Source organism: Anomaloglossus baeobatrachus, chromosome 3 (assembly GCF_048569485.1).
Source record: "Anomaloglossus baeobatrachus isolate aAnoBae1 chromosome 3, aAnoBae1.hap1, whole genome shotgun sequence".
NCBI classification, from domain to species: Eukaryota; Metazoa; Chordata; class Amphibia; order Anura; family Aromobatidae; genus Anomaloglossus; species Anomaloglossus baeobatrachus.
The window spans coordinates 603,081,051-603,103,399 of record NC_134355.1 but is presented as its reverse complement, the minus strand read 5'-3'; positions in this window follow the sequence as shown (position 1 = coordinate 603,103,399).

The following is a 22,349-nucleotide window of genomic DNA, read 5'->3' as shown; positions in this document are numbered from 1 at the left end:
GTGCGCAGCCCGAAGGCACTGTTGTACTCACTATGAGAAAACACGCAGAAGTCTCTGGTAAACCAAACAAGATGGTGAACGGTGCCTGCAGCCGGTTGCAGTTTCCCCTGAACAGGTTGGTGGTTTCCGCCTTTCTCCTGCTCCTCTCTTGTGTGAAAGTTATGACTCTTATGCCTAAGCAACAGTAGTCCGCTCCCCGGCTTGCTGTGTGTCGGGAGAGCCCTGTTTGTCCGCAGACACTGGCCCCTTGGGTCTCTATGGCTTGGCGGTGGCTTTACCCTAATCGTTGGGCTGTTGTCTTCAGTCGGGTCTTGTGTGGGAAAGGTCCTAAACTCCAGTCCTCAATCAGTTGATTTGATTTAGCCTAGTTGTTTCTGGGCCTCGTACTGGGTCTGAGTACCCCTCCTGGTGCTCCGGTTTCCAATCGGTTCCCCAATTTGGTACCGGCAGGCCACCGCCCATCCCCGGTCCCTACGGTTCCACCAGCTGTAATCCCAGCTCCTGCAGGCGGCCACCACCATCTGCCTCTTTGCCAGAGGTGATTGGGCTCCAACCCAGACACCTGGTGTAGACTTTGGCAGGCCTGAGCACAGGTCTGCCCTTGAACTTGACTCCACTTCTCTCCACTGTCAAGACTAATCTCCACTGTTTTCCCGCCTCCGGTAGGTGGAGCCAACCGCCTGGCTCCGCCCCCCTGGTGTGAACATCAAACCCGGAAGGTGGTGACAAAGGTTTGTAGTTTGGCTGCTGTCACCTTTTTAGAGGAGGGGTGTGTGTGCATGGGACTACCTGGGACAACCTGACTAGTCCAAGGCGTCACATTCCCCCTTGGTTTAATGCAGACCGTCTGCTGGCTGCCCGTCCACCATCAGTTTATTTTGTTGATTTTGAACTGAAAAAGATAAACAGGTTACAAGCATAATAACATTGGTATAAACTTCAAGGATTTGTCTTAATTCTTCCCTTACGGGAGGCACATGCTTAAACGTTGCAAAAATAACATTTTTATTAACGCGAGAACGGGACTGGGTCCTTCAGTCACCCACCCAAACAAACCTAGCCTTGATGCTGCCCCTAAGAAATGGGCAGCACCCCTTTTCCCCAGTCCAGCAATGGGCCTAGGTGTTGTTGACGGGACGGGTGCAGGGTTTCACACCTGTTTGTCTTTCAGAGGCCCCCCGTCCAGGGGACCCCTGACCCGGAGGATCGCCACCGGTTGCAATGGTGGCGGGTTTCGGCCATCTCTTTCCCACAGGCCCATCCTCCAGTTGGCCTCTGCGGAGGTTGTGAAATGGGACAGGCCGGTCAGGTGAATTATTTACAAACCCAAAAGTTTTTGGGTGGCCTGCAAGTTCTCAGCCTTGTCTCTTTTAAACGGAGCAAAAACAAAGTTGTACGGGCTGTATGGTCCCAATGGGGACTGTGTTCAACTTGGCAGCCGGTATCCGCTGCCTTTACTCAGCATCTTCTTCCTTGTATTCAGCCTCGACGGTGACTCCAGGGCTGTACGGTGGGGGAGGGGTCTGGGAGCGCTCCGGGTCTTCATGGCGTGCCCTCCTCTGAACACTCAGGGCAAATCAGCCCCTCTCCCTACAATAACGGGTATAGCCGACCAGCTCTCCAGGGATCAGGTCACGGTCCGGGTGACCCATGGGCAGGTGGGGGTAGATGTCCCGACTGGACACAAAGACTTCCGCTTCCAGGCCGGGCTCAAACACGAACCCCCCACCCTTTGTTAGGGTCAAAACGCCTGACCTGGCCTTCGTACCGTGGGCCCCGCACCAGATAGGTGGCACTCCAGAGGTTATCCTTTTCCTTGATGGTGCGGGCCAGGATCTCCGCCTTCTTCTTTTCCTGGGCTGTGATCGCCAAGCTGCTGCCGCTCCCAGTACGGGGCGTCCAGTTGCCCTTCTTGCGCACGGGTTGGGCCTAGCCGGAGCTCCCCCGTGCCGGCCACGACCTGCACCTCATCTGGGGAACCCCGCTGTGTCGCGCCCTGGAGTGCTGCCTTGCAGCAACAACCCTGCGCTGCCTCAGCCGGGCCTGGGGTCGAGAAGCGGCCAGCTTTACCTGCTGGGCGGCTCTCCGGTTAGCAATCACCTCCCTCTTGGCTGGGCGGACTGCTGGGGCCGGGGTCTCTCTCGGCGTCGCTCCCTCCGGGACTGGCGGGACTATGTCCGGGGTGGGCACCTTCCAAGTTAGCGGGGTCGGTGCTGGCCGAACGTACGGCTGTCCATGAGCGGCTTCTACAGATGGGTCCTCGCGGGCAGTTGGAACTGGTTCTGCCGCCGGTGTCGGGGGCGACGGACTGAGCGGGGAAGCAGCCGCAACTCATACGGGCCATGGAGGAGGCGACAGGGGAAGCAGGGGCAGACCGGGTCCCTCAGCCACAGCGGCCGGTCCCTCAAGGACACAGGGGCGTGGGTCGCTCACCCGCTCCTCCAAATTCGTCTCCATCTCATGTGCCCGCACAGCCGAAGCTATCTCCCCCATCTCAGCCATTGCTCCATAAGGTACCTCACCTGCACCTGTAGGCGGCAACACATCAGGGTTGTCCGGGCTTCCACCCAAAACTGCCGTTCCGGGCGCGGGCTCCGGGAATTCAGGCTTCTCTGACGGGGCGGACATGTTGCGGCTTGTACTTCCAGGAACCAGACGGGTGGCAGAGTCCTGGAGTCCCTGCCCTTTATCCCTTCGGTCACATGAGGCAAAATCTTCACCCGCCCCCTTGGTCTTGTCGGGGCACTCTGTTTGTGTGGATCTCCCACCCATGCTTGTTAACCCCTTATATCACGCTGTCAAATTCTGACAGCGCAATCTAACATGCTTCAGCACGAATTGCGCTGTTCACCACTGCTATTGATGCCCTGTGATGCGATGATGACCTCTATCCCTGTCATGACATGCTTCCTGTGAATGCTGGCAGAGGTCCCTAAGGGGACCAATAAAATCAATTAAGAAAATGTAAAAAAATGTAGAAAAAATGACCCCCCAAAAAATTACTCCCTCTTTTGCCCTATTGAAAAAAACCCACAAAATTGTTATCAATACATTCAGAAATCTATCAATATAAAATCAATTAATCTAGTCAGTAAAGGGTATATCGAGGATAAAATTTAATGCCAGGATTATGTATTTTTGGGTGTGGCAACATTGCAATAAAATGCAGTAGCAGGCGATCAAAACATCGCATCTATACAAAAATTGTATGTTTAAAAATGTCAGCTCAAGATGCAAAAAAATAAGCCATCCCTGAGTCCGAGAAAAATGAAAATTCTATGGGTCTCGGAAAACGGCGAGAAAAGGGCAATTCTTTTTTTATTTACAAACTTCTCAAATTTTTTTAACCACTTAAAGGGAACCAATCACCAGGATTTTCGTATATAACCTAAAGCCAGTGCTATACTGGCACTATCAGGCTGATTCTATACATACCTGTAGTGGTCAGCTCGGATGTATAGGTTTTGAAATCCAAGAAAGTGAAGTTTGTAAAATGAGCAGCTTGTTGAGTGACAGTTGGACTGGAGCAGATAATATATTCATAGTTATCCCCTCCCTCTGTTAGAATTAGCATAAGCATTATACAAACTCACTTTGTCTAGTAGGACCTGTGGTGAGGTCATAACCCATGTGACCTCAACCACCAAAGCTGGATACTAGGTCACATGGGTATGATCTCACCACATGCCCTGCTAGACAAAGTAAGTCACTTGTATAATACTTATGCTAATTCTAAGAGGGGGAGGGGATAACTATGAATATATTATCTGCTCCAGTGCAACTGTCACTCAAGAAGCTGCTCATTTAACAAACTTCACTTTCTTGGATTTCAAAAACCTAAGCATCCGAGCTGACCACTACAGGTATGTAGAGAATCAGCCTGCTAGTGCCAGTATAGCACTGGCTTTAGGTTATATAGGAAAATCCTGGTTATTGGTTCCCTTTAAATAAAAGTAAAACTATGCAGTACATGTTGTTTGGTATCTACAAACTCATAATGACCTGGGGAATCATATTGCCAGGTCAATTTTACCATATAGGGAACATGGGTTTTTTTTTAAAACAAAATTGTGGAATTGCCCTTTTTTTTGCAATTTCACTCAATTGTAATTTTTTGGCCCATTTTCCAGGACAATATGTAGCAGAATGAATGGTGTCATTCAAAAGTACAACTCGGGCTACAAAAAACAAGACCTCATATCATTTTGAAAAAAAAACGAAAAAGGAAAGTCACCTGTGGGTTAAAGGGTTAAAATGTACTTTTTTTCATGGGGCAACAACTTTAGAGAATAAATATCATTCTTAATAGTAGCATTAACAATAACAGTAATGGTAGTACCCTAGTAGACAAAGTATAGTTTTCATTATTTGGAAAGTTTTCTGCAAGTTGAAATAGAATATCCTTGAATTTTGGTCTCGTTTTATCTCTCTTCACATTTCGGTTGATATGCATAATCCTGTGATCAACCTATAGGGAAGCACAGTTTGTATAGAGATTAAAAAGCAAATCTGAAAATAATAGTATTGTATATAATAAAAATGAAATATCCTAAAGTGTTTTACGCTGTGTAGAAGTGTCTGTCCACTGGCTTGATCTTTAAAAGAGTCCATCTAACAATTCAGATATATTTAAAGCTATGGTCAAATTTTTACATGAAAAATAACATTTGGGGTTTTTTTTAGAAATGTTAGTGTGATCTGCATATATCCAGATATTCAGTATCTAGTATATAAGCTTAACTTTTATCCTGCATTTATAGTAACTTTATCTGTCTTCTTTCTTATGTACAGTCTGTTTTCTATGCCTTTTCTGTGCCTTTACATGCTTTCTTTCCTGTATATACTCTGGACATCTGTGTGCAACACCCGTGGTCAGATGAGTGTTTTACATCCGATGCAAGAGAATAAGATGAGATATGATAATGACACTCCATGCGAGAATCAGAACAGTAGTGAAGAGAAGAAGGAAAGATTAATCTCTCCATCTTCTCCATTGCCTTTCTTCATATATCGGACTGCACTTGAAGGTCATCGGGACCCTGGGACACTCAGCCAACAGCATGGGATGGCACCTAAAGGCAAATTGGTTGGGACTGGTGGTAGCAAGACTAAGGCGGGCTTTGCACACTACGACATCGCAGGCCGATGCTGCGATGCCGAGTGCGATAGTGCCCGCCCCCGTCGCAGCAGCGATATGTGGTGATAGCTGGCGTAGCGAAAGTTATCGCTACGCCAGCTTCACACACACACTCACCTGCCGTGCGACGTCCCTGTGGCCGGCGACCCGCCTCCTTGTTAAGGGGGCGGGTCGTGCGGCGTCACTGCGACGTCACACGGCAGGCGGCCAATCAGAGCGGAGGGGCGGAGATGAGCAGGATGTAAACATCCTGCCCACCTCCTTCCTTCCGCATATCCTACGGAAGCCGCAGTGAGGCCGGTAGGAGACGTTCCTCGCTCCTGCGACTTCACACACAGCGATGTGTGCTGCCGCAGGAGCGAGGAACAACATCGGACCATTGCGTCAGCGTAATTATGGATTACGCCGACGCTGTACCGATGATACGATTACGACGCTTTTGCGCTCGTTAATCGTATCATCCAGCCTTTACACACTGCGATGTCGCATGCGATGCCGGAAGTGCGTCATTTTCAATTTGACCCCACCGACATCGCACCTGCGATGTCGCAGTGTGCAAAGTGCCCCTAAGTGGCGAAATGCTGGCTCCATCCCAAATCTAACTATAAGCCTTTTAACTGCAGCAGCTATGGTGGACCCTACTGGATTTGAAATGTACACTGTGTAGGGGATACTGTGAAAACAGGCTCTGTTTGGCCTTATTATAAATTGTTGCACTGTGGTGGAACTTTAACAAGCTTCACTTCTGGGTGAACTGGGAAAACAGGCTACGTTGGGGCCTTTTTGAGAAGTGTTGCTCTGTGTGTGCACTCTGCCAATAAAGGCTGTGTGGGTCAACTCTGAAAACAAGCTATGTATGGGCCTTTTGTTAAACGTGTCGCTCTGTGGGGGAACTCTAACAATATGTGTGGGTCAACTAAACAGGTTTCCATAGAGGTTAATGTAGTGACGACTGCGCGTTCTGATGCATGTGGTTTCATCATTGAGGATTGTTGAATGTTTCTCTGTTCATGTAACCTGTTCCTACTACTTTGCTTCCTCCACCTCCTCCTAATCCAGTCATTGTAACACATGTACAACCAACTTCAGCTCAGCCAGGGGGAAAGGACAGCTGGCTGCTCTAAGACTCAGCTGTTTGGAGAGACATTTCCAAACGAGGCAGTAGCTGTGGATGGTTTCTCTAGAGGCAATTTAAATTGTTGCTCTATGGGGAATTATATCAAGTCACAATGAGGGCTTCAAGTTCAATCACAAATCCAAACACCAATCCAGCTTTTTAACTGCAGCATCTGTAGTGCATGCTACTGAAGCTAAAATTTAGGCTCTGTAGGGGGGACAGGGAAAACAGTATCTGTAGGGGCCTTTTATTAAACTTTTTCCTCTATGGAGGAACTCTGTCAATCTAGTCTGTGTGGGTCAACTCGTAAAATAAGCTATGTAGGAACATTTTGTAAACTTGTTGCTCTGGGGAGAACTCTAACAATCTTGACTGTGTAAGTGAACTGGGAAAACAGGCACTGTGTGGGCCTTTTTGAGAATTGTTGCTCTGTAGGGGAACTCTGACCATCTTGGCTGTGTGGATAAGCTCTGAAAACAGGCTATGTAGAGGTTTTTTGTTAAACTTGTTGCTCTGTGAGGAAACGCTAACATATTTTGCTGTGTGGGCAAACTCTGAAAACAATCAATATAGAGCCTTTTGAGAATTGTTGCTCTGTCGGGAAACTCTAAAAATATAGTCTGTGGGGTAAACTCTCAAAACAGGCTTTGTAGGATAGAAGCGGAGGGGCGGAAATGAGCGGGACGCACATCTCGCCCACCAGCATCCTTCCTTATTGCGGGCGGCCGCAGGTAAGGTGAGGTTCCTCATTCCTGCGGTGTCACACATAGAGATGTGTGCTGCCGCAGGAACGACGAACAACCTTCCTCCTGCAAAAGCAACGATAATCGGGAATAGAGCACCGTGTCAACGAGCAACGATAAGGTGAGTATTTTTGCTTGTTAGCGGTCGCTTGTACGTTTCACACGCAACGACGTTGCTAACGAGGCCGGATGTGTGTCACAAATTCCGTGACCCCAACGACATCGCGTTAGCAATGTTGCTGCGTGTAAAACGGCCTTAAGACACACACAGAAAAAAATATTTATTTGAATACGTTATCCCTCGTTCACCAATTAATTACTAAAAATGCTCCCACAAAGCTCCGACGTAATCCACGATCCACAAATTCAGCTTTGACGACTGTGAATAACAGTAAAGTACAGCTATTCACAGTCTCTGGGTAGTGAGAAAACTCATCAGAGCCATCGGCTCAACGCTGTGTTCAGTGAGACCCAGCAATGCATGAGTATTGTAGTCACTACCCGACACCTGTGAATAGTTATACTATTACCCCGATTGACACAACACTAGGGTAATCAAGAACAGCAGGGCAAAGCACCAGAATTGGCAGATCTAATGTGATGCGCCAATTATGGAGAGTGTAATGCTGCCACCAGGGGGAGCCAGAGCTCTGCAGCAGACGACACTACACAGAGCAATGAGAACCAGGAAGGAAATGCACAGCGTTCTCATGCACTGCCTAATCAGCACAGCTGAGAAGCAGAGCTGCAGAGCATGCAAGGAATAGTCAGACAGACTGGGTCAAACACCGTACGGACAGAAGCAGGACCGGAGGGACGAGCAAAAGCGGAGTCAAAGTCAGGCCAAGGTCAGTACCGAGGAAGCAACAGAGTGGGGAATAGGAGGGGGGACACAGGACAGGAGGGACGACCAGGGGACAGAACACAGACAAGGGCACGTGGGCACAGGAACAGACAGATCAGGATATCACTCACAGGACCAGCAATCACAGGCAAAGCAGAGCTAAGCTTATAGCCGGCGCTGGTTCACTGGAAGTGTCAGCTTTAAAGGCATCCAGGGGCCGGAAGTGAGGCCTGAGAGAAGGCTCCGCCCCCTAGCCATGTGGATAGGGAGGCATATCATGACAGTACCCCCTCCTCAAGGGGGGGCCACCGGACCCCCAGGCTTCCCAGGATACTTCCGGTGGAAAGCCGCAATTAACCGATCGGCCCGCACGGAGCGAGCCGGCACCCAGGACCGGTCCTCCGGACCGTAACCCTTCCAATGAATCAGATACTGGAGAGAACTATGAACCCAACGAGAGTCGATAATACGCTGAACTTCGTACTCCTCCTCACCGTCCACCAGTATCGGAGCCGGAGGGGTCTGAGAATCCACCACCGAAGGGACAAATGGCTTAAGCAAGGAGGTATGAAATACATTGGGAATACGCAAGGTCTGGGGCAGTTGCAACCGAAAGGCCACCGGGTTGATCACTTCGATGATCTCATAGGGCCCTATAAACTTAGGACCCAACTTAGCAGACGGAACCCTGAGCCTGATATTCCGAGTGGACAGCCACACTTTGTCCCCCACCTGAAAGGGGGGTCCCAGAGAACGGCGTTTGTCTGCTTGGCGTTTCTGGGACTGTTGAGCCATTACGATGCATCACCGTACCTCCTTCCACACCTCCCCCAGATGCTGAATGATGGAGTCGGCCCCTGGACACCCCGAATCCACTCTAGAGAAGGTCCCGAAGTGAGGGTGAAACCCGTAATTACAGAAGAAGGGAGAGGTTCCCGTAGACTGATGGACTCTGCTATTGAATGCAAACTCCGCAAGGGGCAAAAACGTACACCAATCCTCCTGCTGAGCAGAAACCAAGCACCGCAGGATTTGCTCAAGGGTCTGATTCGTCCTTTCCGTCTGCCCATTAGACTCGGGATGATAGGCGGATGAGAAGGACAACTCAATTCCCAACCGCCTGCACAAGGCCCTCCAAAACCGAGAAATGAATTGTACCCCCCTGTCAGACACAATTTTTAGGGGCAACCCATGTAACCGAACCACCTGGTCAATAAAGTGGTTGGGAAGGGTCGCAGCATTAGGTAGACCGGAGAGGGGAACAAAACGTGCCTGTTTACTAAAACGATCCACCACCACCCAGATCACAGTCATACCATTTGAGACAGGGAGGTCCGTAATGAAATCCATGGACAAGTGGGTCCATGGTCTTTCAGGAACAGGTAATGGAACCAGTTCCCAGGCCGGCCGGTTACGACATACCTTAGCATGGGCACATGTAGCACAGTCAGACACAAACCGAGCAACATCTGAGTGAAGAGACGGCCACCAAAACAGTCGAGCAACAGCCCTGCGAGTGGCTGTAACTCCAGGATGGCCACTAAGTACGGACTCATGGAACTCTTGAAGTACTCATAACCGGAGGTGCAAAGGGACAAACAGTTTAGTGTCTGGAGCGGAAGATGGCGCTGAGGACTGGGCCTCCCTGACCTCAGCCTCTAACTCAGACGACAAGGCAGCGACCACCACCCCTCGTGGAAGAATGGAGGAAGGAGGCTCTGGAGGTGACACCGGGTCCAAACTACGAGACAGTGCATCTGCCCTCACGTTTTTAGACCCCGGCCAAAAAGTAATACAAAAATGAAATCTAGAAAAGAAAATAGCCCACCTCGCTTGTCGAGGCGTCAATCTCTTGGCGGACTCAATATACGCGAGGTTTTTATGATCAGTGATGACAGTAATACGTTGAACAGCACCCTCCAAAAAATGCCTCCATTCTTCGAATGCCAACTTTACCGCCAATAATTCACGGTTACCCACATCATAGTTCCTCTCAGCGGGAGTGAATTTCTTGGAGAAGAACGCACATGGTCGCAGATTAGTCAGAGTAGCAGGGCCCTGAGAGAGAACAGCTCCCACCCCCACCTCTGAGTCATCCACCTCAACAACAAACGGCGCCTCGAGGTCAGGCTGTACCAGGACTGGGGCGGACATGAACCGGTCCTTTAACTCAAGAAAGGCCTGGACAGCCGTTTGCGACCAGTTCTGCAGATCCACCCCTTTCCGTGTAAGGTCAGTCAATGGCTTGGCAATTTGAGAAAACCCCTTAATGAACCTTCGGTAATATTTAGCGAAACCCAAAAAGCGTTGTAGCGCCTTGATATCCCTGGATTGCACCCAATCCACGATAGCCTGCACCTTTCCTGGGTCCATTTTAAACCCATCACGAGAAAGGAGTAACACAAGAAATTCTATTTCCTGAACAGAGAAAACACATTTTTCAAGCTTGGCAAACAGATGGTTATCACGTAATCTCTGTAATACTGAGCGAACATGCATAATATGCGTATCTCTATCGGCAGAATAAATCAAAATGTTATCGAGATAGATGACCACAAAACGACCAAGAAAATCAGAGAAGATATCGTTGATGAAATTTTGAAACACCGCAGGGGCATTTGTTAGACCAAAAGGCATCACCAAATTCTCGAATAACCCCTCTGACGTCAGAAAGGCTGTTTTCCACTCATCCCCTTCTCTAATACGGATAAGATTATAGGCCCCCCTGAGATCTAGTTTGGTAAACCACCGGGCTTCAGAGAGTTGGTTGTAGAGATCAGGGATGAGTGGAAGCGGATACGTGTTTTTCACAGTAATTTTGTTTAATTCTCGGAAATCGAGACATGGCCTTAAGCCTCCGTCCTTCTTCTTTACAAAAAAGAACCCAGCAGCCACAGGGGAAGAAGAAGGACGGATATGACCTTTACGTATACTATCAGATATGTATGATTTCATAGCAGCCCTTTCTGGACCTGAGAGGTGATATAAACGGGCCTTGGGCAATTTTGTATTGGAAGTAAATCAATGGCACAGTCATATGGGCGATGAGGCGGCAAAACCTCGGCCTCTGTTTCCGAAAATACGTCTCCGTAGTCCCTCAGGTATTCCGGAAGACCCTCAGGACTTACGGAAAACACAGGTACAGATTGTAAACACCTTTTATGACAAGCAGGACTCTATTTGACTATGGTACGACACTCCCAATCAATAACGGGATTATGTAACCTTAACCATGGATACCCCAACATTAATCCAGCAGGGAGATTGGCCATTACAAAACAAGAAATAGTTTCAGAATGCAGAGACCCGATCACCAGAGTAAATTTTTCTGTAGCAAACCGAATGAGGTTTTGAGGCAGCGGTGTTTTATCAATTGCCAGGAGTTGAATGGGTCCTTCTAACCTCACTGTCCCTAACTCTAATCTTTGGACCAACTCAGAGTCAATGAAGTTCATAGCGGACCCACAGTCAACAAAGGCAGTAGCAGACCAGACCAACTCCTTGACCCGGAGGTCGACATTCAGAAGTATCATCTTATTGGAGGAGAGGAAAGGTACCTGATAGTCTGGGCAACCTCCTTGACCGTTACCCAGACTTAGAAGTTTCCCGTCGACTGTTTAGCGGAGGGGCAAGCCGGGCAGTCTTTCCTCCAGTGTCCATGGTGTTCACAATAGAAGCACAGCTTGAGATCCCGGCGTCTTCTCCTCTCCTTCTCATCTGGACTGATGGCTCCAACTTCCATCTGTTCCATAGCCGGCAAAGAAGGTGCCCTAGGTAGAGGGGGCAGAATCTCACGCATGGTTCCCCTTCTTTCCCGTAATCTGCGGTCCATACGAACTGCCTCCATCATCGCATCATCCAAGGTGCTGGGAGGAGGGTGCAGAGCCAAAGCGTCTTTCAGGGAGTCCGAAAGACCTCTCTGGAATTGGCACCTGAGTGCAGAATCATTCCATCGTACCTCAATGGACCACTGCCGAAACTCAGAACAATATAGCTCAGCACTCAGCAGTGTGGTTTCCCTGAGTGACACACATGATCCTGTCCTCAGCCACCCGTACACGGTCTGGTTCGTCATATATCACCCCGAAGGAGTCAAAGAAGAGGTCAACCGAATGCCGTTCCGGGGCCGAAGGGGGTAGGGAAAACGCCCAGGTCTGGGGACCCCCTCTAAGTAACGACATGATGATCCCCACCCGCTGGGTCTCATTCCCCGAGGACCGAGGCCGGAGAGTGAAGAGAAGCCTGCAACTCTCCCTAAATGTCCGAAATAGGTTTTTCTCCCCCGAGAATTTTTCGGGGAGCATCACTGTGGGTTCGGGGGAGGTCAGTTGGACATCAGTGGGACTATGCTGTCCTACGGTTTGTGAGGTAACTGCCACCGAGGTGGCCCTCGCAGAAGCAGAAACCTCACTCTGCAGAATGTTGTGTGAAGCTACCAGGGTGCGATGCTCTGCAGCCAAATCCTGCACCAGCTGCGTAAGGTTGGCTACTTGCTCGCACAAAGTACTGAGTGGATCCGTTACAGTCTGTTATCCTGCAAAGTTGGATCCCACTACCAATAATTAAATGGCTTTTTTTTTTTCCCCCCTATGGGAGATAAAGCCTATTGGGGCCGGCTATACTGTAATGCTGCCACCAGGGGGAGCCAGAGCTCTGCAGCAGACGACACTACACAGAGCAATGAGAACCAGTAAGGAAATGCACAGCGTTCTCATGCACTGCCTAATCAGCACAGCTGAGAAGCAGAGCTGCAGAGCATGCAAGGAATAGTCAGACAGACTGGGTCAAACACCGTACGGGCAGAAGCAGGACCGGAGGGACGAGCAAAAGCGGAGTCAAAGTCAGGCCAAGGTCAGTACCGAGGAAGCAACACAGTGGGGAATAGGAGGGGGGACACAGGACAGGAGGGACGACCAGGGGACAGAACACAGACAAGGGCACAGGAACAGACAGATCAAGATATCACTCACAGGACCAGCAATCACAGGCAAAGCAGAGCTAAGCTTATAGCCGGCGCTGGTTCACTGGAAGTGTCAGCTTTTAAGGCATCCAGGGGCCGGAAGTGAGGCCTGAGAGAAGGCTCCGCCCCCTAGCCATGTGGATAGGGAGGCAAATCATGACAGAGAGGCCACGGACTGGTATTTTTAGGCTGGGAAAGAAAGGGGCCGATATCCATGCATCATTCCAGCCTGAAAATATCAGCCCCCAGCTGTCTGCTTTACATTGGCTCATTATTAAAAATTGGGGGACATCATTTTTTCTTAAATGAATTAATTATTTATTTATTTATTTATTTAGACCAAAGCAGTTACCTGGGAGTCGGAGATGCCTCCTGGCATGTTCCCCATGCTATTCCCATCCATTTCAGTAATTTTCCTTCCCCACTAGCTGTCCTGTTAGAGTCTTCTGGAAAATTACTCAAATTCCCTACTGACTTCCGATACACTCATTACTCGAATCCAGCCCATCCGAGCGTCCAACCTGCTCGGTTCAAGTAACGAGCACTTGAGCATTTTAGTGCTTGCTGGATACTAGAAAACATCTTACAAAGTGTGAACATTTTACAAAATTATTCTCTCTATACACTTTTTGTTCTAATTGTTCAATATTAGACCTGTACTCATGTCACCTTAATAAAGCAGCCAAGTGTAGGTGCTTATAAAATAGGACAGGACAAGAAAAGCTAAACTAGGTATAGTCTTGTCTCGAAAGCAAAAAAAATCTGGCTGTCACGTTTTATTCTTTTAAAGAAAGGTCACAATTTAGTTTTTTTTAAAACCTGACCAATTTATCAACTTTTTCTTTTCACCCCAAAAAGAAATTTCCATCGGTCCCACCACCACCACTTAAGGCCGCTTTACACATTCGACATCACTAGCGATATCACTAGCGATCGCACCCGCCCCCATCGTTTGTGTGTCACGGGCAAATCGCTGCCCGTTGCAAACAATATCGCTGATACGCGTCACACGTACTTACCTCCCTAACGACGTCTCTGTTGCCGGCGAACAACCTCTTTTTTAAGGAGGCGGTTCGTGCGGCGTCACAGCAACGTCACATAGCAGACCACAAATAGAAGCGGAGGGGCGGAGAGCAGTCGTATGAACGTCACTCCCACCTCGTTGTCGGAGGACGCAGGAATGCTGTTGTTCCTCGTTCCCGGGGTGCCACACGTAGCAATATGTACTGCCTCAGTAACGACGAACAACTTGCGTCCAAGCAATGAGCAATGATATTTTGACAATGAACGACGTGTCAACAATCAACGATTTGATGAGTATTTGGTCGCTCGTAAGTGTCACACGCAACGACGTTGCTAACGAGGCTGGATGTGCGTCACGAATTCCGTGACCCCAGCGACATCTCGTTAGCGATGTCGTTGCGTGTAACGGGGCCTTTAGCCTCTGCTTACTCCTAGCCAGGTAGGTTGAGTTCACTTGGATAATAATAAGACTTTGTTTGCCTTTCAGAGCTCAAAATAGGTTGAAAACTCTCCAGGGAGACCTCAGAGTGTTGTATACAAATTTTCAAGCAATTAGTGGCTTATTTGTATTGTAATTGGTGGAGATTTTATTTGACACAAAAAGAATCTTTTGGAAAATTTGGCAAAGCCGGCAAGTTTGAATTTCAAATGATGCTCTTATTTCTCGCCCCAGCCCATAGCTGTCTGCCATCTGCCAACTAAAAATGAAGTAATGTCTTCTCTGCAGGAATGTTTATATCAGGATTATGCAGAAAATCATGCAGCCTAAACAATCATACACATTTCTCCTTGGATTCCAGAACACTATTATATATATTTCAAGTAATAACATATGATGTTGGTGCAGATTTAGCATAAACACACACTGACTCCTGTGTATTTGCCCTTTGTTGCAGATCCAAGTAATTATGACTTAAATTATTCTACTTGCTGTGAACTAAGGCATGGTTATTGTGTTCCTGCTATACAAGAGCTAACCTCTCGTAAAAAGGAGGGTGATATGAATATTAGAGATGTTCCCGTACCTGACAAGGATTGAATGCAGTCTGACACATGTCATCCCAGGCAATTTTCTATGACAAGCAGGTGAAAGTGTCACTAATCCCTATCATGTCACATTATATTGTCTATAAAATGGGCTCGTTTATTATTTCATCACAGTTTAGACATTAGTTTTATGGATACATAAATTGCTCAAAAAGGCGTAAAACTATAAATATGTCCTTCAGCGTCCAGGGGTGAAAACCCACCAGGAATTTATTATTTGTTTATGAGATGCAATTATATGCTGTAGGCACACAATGAGATTTCATACATAAATATTTCTCGGGGTTGGTTACTTATATCCCTTATTATGGGCAAGGACAATAAGGACTTTTAGATAATATTTTGAAAAATTGCCCATGTATTCAGTTTTCCAAAGGGTGAGAGGAAGCATTGAGCTGTTTCCAAATTCTACTTGAAGACTTTGTTTTCTTAAATGACACTTCTAGGTTAAGAATATGTTTTGTGTCGTATTGATGAATGGAAATATGTCTTTTTATACCAATATTATTTTGTAAAAAACACATGATAGTAGTACAATCATGACAGTAATGGATATGTTGGCATTAAAATTTAATGGGATATCCAGACGAGCACTGTAAAAAAATTTTAAAAGGATTTTTTCATGTTTCACATTTCTTTAATTACATACAAGTTAGTAGAAGATAAATGTTTCCTGAGGCTGTTCCATATTTAGGCAGTTCTGTAGACTAGACACTGAAGATACACTAAATTTATCAGAACAGCTCATGCTACATTACGCATTTCCTAATTTACTGAATTTTTACACTGTTTTGTACACTACACCTATTGCTTTTAGTACTTTACATCAATTTTTTTGCAACTAAACAGTAGCATTGTTTCGAATTTAAACCAAACATCCAACAGAGCTAAGACACTTTTTCCTCTTTTTGAACAGCCATACCCTGAGAAACTAAAGTAATAGAAGGTGCAAATATCATACCTAACCAAAATTCCTTCCTAAAAACAGTACTTTATTAATTACATTAAAAACACTATAAGACAAACAAACTTGTAATCAGAAAAATGCTAAACAGGGAGTCAGGCTAAGGTCTAAGACACACGGCATGAAAATCGGAGAGAGTGGAGTGCGATAAAACATCGCATTCCACTCGGACCAATATTAGCCTGTGTGTCAGCGCACATGAGCGATTATTTTCTCAGCCCACATGCTGCGACTGTAATGCGTTCCTGGTTTCTCTTGCACTCATGGTGTTTATGTCAATAGACCTAAGTCTATGGGGTGAGAGAAAAATCGCACTGCACTTGCATTACACCGGTGTAATGCGAGTGCAGAGCAAGAATGGCAATAGCCGGCAACGGAGGAGAGAGAGAAATAAATTCCTCCCCTCCACAGCGCCTGCAGTGATGCAGTGATGGCCCTCTCCTTCTCATTGCCGGCCTGCACCCCGCAACTGAGGTCCAATCACATGATCAGACCTCAGTCACAGTGACACTTGCATGACACTCGGCTCCCGCTGTACTGCCAGCGTGAGTCGAGTGTCATACGAGGATCGCAGTAGTGCCCCATGTGGCCCCGGCCTTACTGATACACAGGTAAGGGAGGAGAGCTAATAATATCCTACAATAGACTCTCCCTCCTTTTCACTACCTGGCAGTGGAGGTCAGCACCCTAAATAGTCGATATGGCGCCCCCACTCCTCGTTGACTCTTCTTAACCTCCCCTGATTCACCTTAATACAATTCAAAAAGTGCTCATACCTAAAATAAAGTGCAAATAGTGCTTAAAAAACAGAGCAAACAAATCAGGGTGGCTACTTATCGTTCAGATGTATAACAATTAAGCCTCAACGCATTTCCCCTTTCGGTTCATCAGGAGGCTGATGTAGTCTTCATTTCATTCTGATAACCTGATGCAATGATAGTGAGAGACCGTCATATTGTTTCGGCCCCTTTTTATAGAATACCCATGCTGCATAACCCCACCCCATGCGGATATGGATCACTTCCTGTTGCTCTCCCTAAATCCTCATAATAGTGGCTTAAAATGGGTGTATTTGAGAGGGAAACAACCATGCCCACATCTTGAGTGAGATGGAAGATTTATTAAGGTAAATATGCCAGAAATGCATGAAAATGTCAACCAATAAACTGAATTTCATGACTTTAGCCACAAATTTTGGAGCATATATTTATCAACAAGATATGTATGCGAGTCCAATTGTAAACCATCAATCCATCTCAGGATGTCCGTAGTGTCTCTGACATAGGAGAGGAGAGTTTTTACAATTGTGCATGTTTTTTTGTGAACATATTTGCAATCAATGCTTTATATTCTTAATCACCATGATGTTGTATTAATGACTTTTGTAACTACAGGTTGATAACTAGTGATAGGTAGACATGAGTTAACCTGAGGTTCGGTGTTCATACCGAACACACACTTTACACAGCAAATGGAGTTCGGGTTTGGAGTTCAGGTGCTTTACGTATGCAAACTACTCATGCGAGCATCACTGTGCTCAGGTATGTTTGGTGCTCAACCCACTGTGAGCCGCTTGCAGTATTTATTTGACTCCGGGGGCAACAAAAACATGATCAGATTTAGTGTGCACCCAAAAAAATGGGAAAACCTTGCCCACCCACCTCGGGAAGTGTTGTGTTTATGGCTGGCTGCATGTGGGTGGAGACCAGAACTGCCCAAAAAGTGACTTCCATTGTCGTTTAGATCAAGTCGGGGTCCCAAAGAAAACTTTTTCAAAAGTCCAGCTGCACCCACCGACCCGAACTTCCTCGGGTCCGTTCATTTCTAGTGATGGGCAAACCCGAACTGTAAATTTCGAAATCCGTTCTGGACACCTAGAATCCACATGGACCCCGAAGATGGACTTCTCAGGGAAGACCTTGTTACTGTTCGGGACTGGCCACCTACAAAAAAGGAAGCTAAATGGAGATTAAAGCAGATCAATTATAATTACTGAGTTACCGTGTAGCTACCACATTGCTTCTGGATCCACTTATTACATTTTTTGAATATTGAGTGATTCTGGTGCTCATCCCAATTGTTCTAGAGCGGTGGCAAAGGGGGTCAAAGTTATTTATGGACAAGATGGCGGTTGCACCAATATTTGCACTCAGAGACACCTAAAGACATTTAAAGGGAACCTGTCATCAGAAATTTCGCCCAAAAGCTAAAAGATTCCCCCTCTGCAGCTCCTGGGCTGCATTCTAGGAAGGTCCCTGTTATTATTGTGCCCCATGTGAGACCAAAATAAAGCCTTTATAAAGTTCTACCTTTTTGTATGCAGCTTCTGTAAATGTGTCACGGGGGCGGGCTCTCTGCCGTCCGTTATTCTGCCTCCTGGTCCTGTATGCCGCCCCCATCGCTCCTTTCCATATCTGATGCACCGCCCACTGCTCCAGCCATCCCCGCGCATGCCCAGTGCCAGTCTCACGGGACTGAGCAGTGTGACCGCTGGTGACGTGTGCGCAGGCAAGTGATTATGGGCGGGACTGTGACTGTTATCAGCAAGTACCCGCCCATAATCTCGTGAGCGCGCAAACCTCTCCAGCATTCACACTGAGCTCAGTGTAGTGCTAGACTGTATGGGCTGCTTCCAGGGATGACGTCCCTTTGTCATGTGATAGGGGCGTGTTCAAAATACTATCACATGACAAAGGGACGTCATCCCTGGAAGCAGCCCATACAGTCTAGCATCTACACTGAGCTCAGTGTGAATGCTGGAGAGGTTTGCGCGCTCACCAGATTATGGGCGGGTACTTGCTGATAACAGTCACAGCCCCGCCCATAATCACCGTGAGACTGGCACTGGGCATGCGCGGGGAAGGCTGGAGCAGTGGGCGGTGCATCAGATATGGAAAGGAGCGATGGGGGCGGCATACAGGACCAGGAGGCAGAATAACGGACAGCAGAGAGCCCGCCCCCGTGACACATTTACAGAAGCTGCATACAAAAAGGTAGAACTTTATAAAGGCTTTATTTTGGTCTCACATGGGGCACAATAATAACAGGGACCTTCCTAGAATGCAGCCCAGGAGCTGCAGAGGGGGAATCTTTTAGCTTTTGGGCGAAATTTCTGATGACAGGTTCCCTTTAAAGACTGGATCTTTTCCTGTTAATTAAGCTTGGAAATCACAGAATGAAGAAACATGTATCTTACTTTGCCTTCAAGTGTATTACAAAAAGTACATTGGTAAGAATCGTGTTGAGAAATGTTAGGAAATACGTCTCTCCTATTCTTTTTGTCTGATGCTTAGAATTGCTTGAAACTTATGATATGAAAAAGAATTGAAGCTTTGGAAGGATTCCAAATCTTTCCCAAGAGACCACTATAAAAGCACCTTACTTCCTTAAAATAAAGTCTTTTGCCTGCTTTGATCAAAAGCTCTTTGATCAGCGTGTGGTTATTGTATGCATAGGTACATTGGACTCATAATTCGGCTACAGACAATTAAAGGTATATACACCATTTGATTTACACCCCCAAATCATAAGGTGTTACTGACAGCAGTGATTTGTTAAAAAATTTACACTTGCCACAAAGCCCTGGATTAGCAATGGGTCTATTAGAGCCCCCATTAGTAATCAGGTAAGTAAAAAGAGATAAATACAATACAGAGAAATCATGTATTAAAAAAAACATCCACTTCCTCCAATTTATTAATTCCCAAAACACCCCTGTAGGTCAAATGAAATCCACAGTACAATGTCCCTTGATGATTCTGGCTCTGCTACACCTGAGGTTGCATTAAAAAACTTGATGGATCACTGCAATCAGTCCAAAGATATACAGAATCAGATAGGCAATTAAGACTGTGTGACGCAATGGGGACAGTGTTACTGATGTATGTAAAACGCTGCAGAATCTGTTAGCATTATTTAAAACTAAAGATTATATAAAAATAAAGAGCAGTGATGTCAGTGAGTTCACCAAAGGTCCGAGCTGGCAGTTCCCACGGTTCTGCCAGGAGATGCAGATATGGTGTAGAAATGTGTTGCTTTCATCTGCACCAAATCTGCATCTCTTGGCAGAAAATGCACCAAAAATGCAACGTGGTTTTGACAGATTTTTCTGCCAGGAGATGCGGTTTTGGTGCAGAAATTTGTTGCACCAGATCTGCATCTCCTGGCAGAAAAATGTGACAAAACTGTGTGACGCCCTGGACTAGCCATGTAGTCACAGGTAGACCCCCTGCACAAACACCAGCCCCTAATAAGGTGACAGCAGCCAACCTACAAAACCCTTGTCACCTCCCTCTGGGTTTGATGTTCACACCAGGGGGCAGAGCCAGGCAGTTGGCCATGCCCACAGAGGAGGACACAGGCCCTGAGGCAGGAGAAACAGTGGTAGATGAGTTTTGACAGTGGAGTGAAGTTCAAGTGCAGACCTGTGTCCAGGTCTGCCACAGTCTAACACCAGGTGTCTGGGTTGGAGCCCAGTCACCTCTGGCAAGGAGGTAGATGGTGGTTTCCGCCTGCAGGAGCCGGGAAGATGGCTGGTGGAACCATAAGGGATCGGGCCGGAGAGCCAACTGGAAACCGGAACACCAGGAGGGGTACTCAGACCCAGAACGAGGTCCAGAAGCCACTGGACCACGTCAAATTTACTGCTTGAGGTCCGGATCTTGAGTCCTTTCCTATCCCATGACGCAAAAGATGGCAGCAGCCCACCGAGGGGGATAGAGAGCAACCGCCCAGGTGGAGAGATCACACGGGCTGGCGCCTGCAGACAAATGGGTTCCCCGACACACAGCAAGCCGGGGAGCGGACTAGCGTTGCTGAAGCATAGGCAGTCAAATTCTACTAAAGAGGTGCAGGAGATAGGCGGGAACCACCAACCTGAGAAAGGGGCACAGCACAGCTGACTACGGGCACTGACCACCATCCTTTTTCGTTTACCAGAGACTTCGGTGTGTCTGTCATAGTGAGTGCAGCAGTGCCCTTGGGCCGCGCACCGCACCACACCATCGTGCCCGCACCTCACAAACCATCGGGCCCCGGGACCATCACCCCCCTGCCCATGGAGGGGTTAACACCAGGCTACAAAACACCGTCCCCGGGAGCCTAGTTAACGGCAGCGGTGGTGTCCATATTCACCACAACCCGTGGGTGGCATTACAAACTTTATTCCTTAAAAACACCACGGCTCTGGCCGTGAACCTCCCCACCGAAGTCCCTACACGTAGCGCCAAATCCCTTTCAGAGCGACGTGACCCCTGGGTCTGGAGGCGCTTGAGCCACCCACCAAATGAGCCTGGATCTGAGCGGCTCGGCTGTGGCCGAGCGCGGGGCGGTACAACTGCATCATGTTTTTTATGCATTTTTCTGCCAGAAAATGCAGAGTTCTGCAACAAATTGCTGTAACAAATAAGCATCTGCTGGCAGAAAAACACATTAAAACTGCATCAAAACTGCATTGTGTTTTTGCTGCAACAAATTTCTGCACCAAAACCACATTGCCTAGGAGAAAAACGTGTCAAAAATGCATTGCGTTTTGGGTGTATTTTTCTGCCATGAGATGCAAATGTATTGCAGATTTCTGCAACAAATTTCTACAGCAAACTTGTTCCTCAAATCTGCAACTTCTGGTAGAGAAACGCAGGAAAAAATGTGGTGCGGCTTTGATGCGTTTTTCTGCCAGGAGGTACAGATTTGCTGCAGATTTCTGAAACATATTTCTGCAACAAATCTGCCCCACCTCGAAGAAAAATGCCTCAAAACCAAATACTGTTTTTCATGCATTTTTGTTTTGGTATAGATTTGTGTAACAATTTTCTGCATCTCCAGGAAGAAAAATGCATCAAAACTGCATTGCAGTGCGCAGAAAGCCTAAACCGGTAACCTGGCATTGATTTAACTTCAGGTGAGTTCATAGAGTTCACTTCAGGTGAGTTAATCAAGTTCATTGCTGAACTCCTTGACATCACTGCTCTCACAGCTGTGGCTCCGTTATTGTGTCCTGGAGGCTGCTGTGCCTGTGGATTATGTTAGATCTGCATGGGTGGTTTGGGGGTTAATAAATTGGAGAAAGAGGGTGTTTTTTTGTTTTGTTTTTCAATGAAAAATTTTTCCCTGTGTTTTCTGTTTATCTCTTTTTACTTACATGATTAGTAATGAGGGGGTCTCATAGACCCCTAACTGTTAATAACCTTGGGCTTGATGACACCTGTGATGTTTTGACAAATTACAGCTGTTATTAACCACTTAAATTACAACAATTGCCATCACACCAGATTAATTGGGATTAGCCGAGTAAGCACTACAATTGGCGATTCTAATGGATGTGCCAATTCTGGGGCAGCTGCAAGCTTCAATTTTTAGGCTGGGATCTTCCCAATAATCATGGGCCTCCCTAGCCTGAGAATACCAGCCTCAAGCTATCTACTTTATCTTGTCTATGTATCAAAATTGGGAGGAGGACCGCATGCCATTTTTTAAAATAATTTATGTAAATAATAAAAAAAGCAGCATGGGGTTC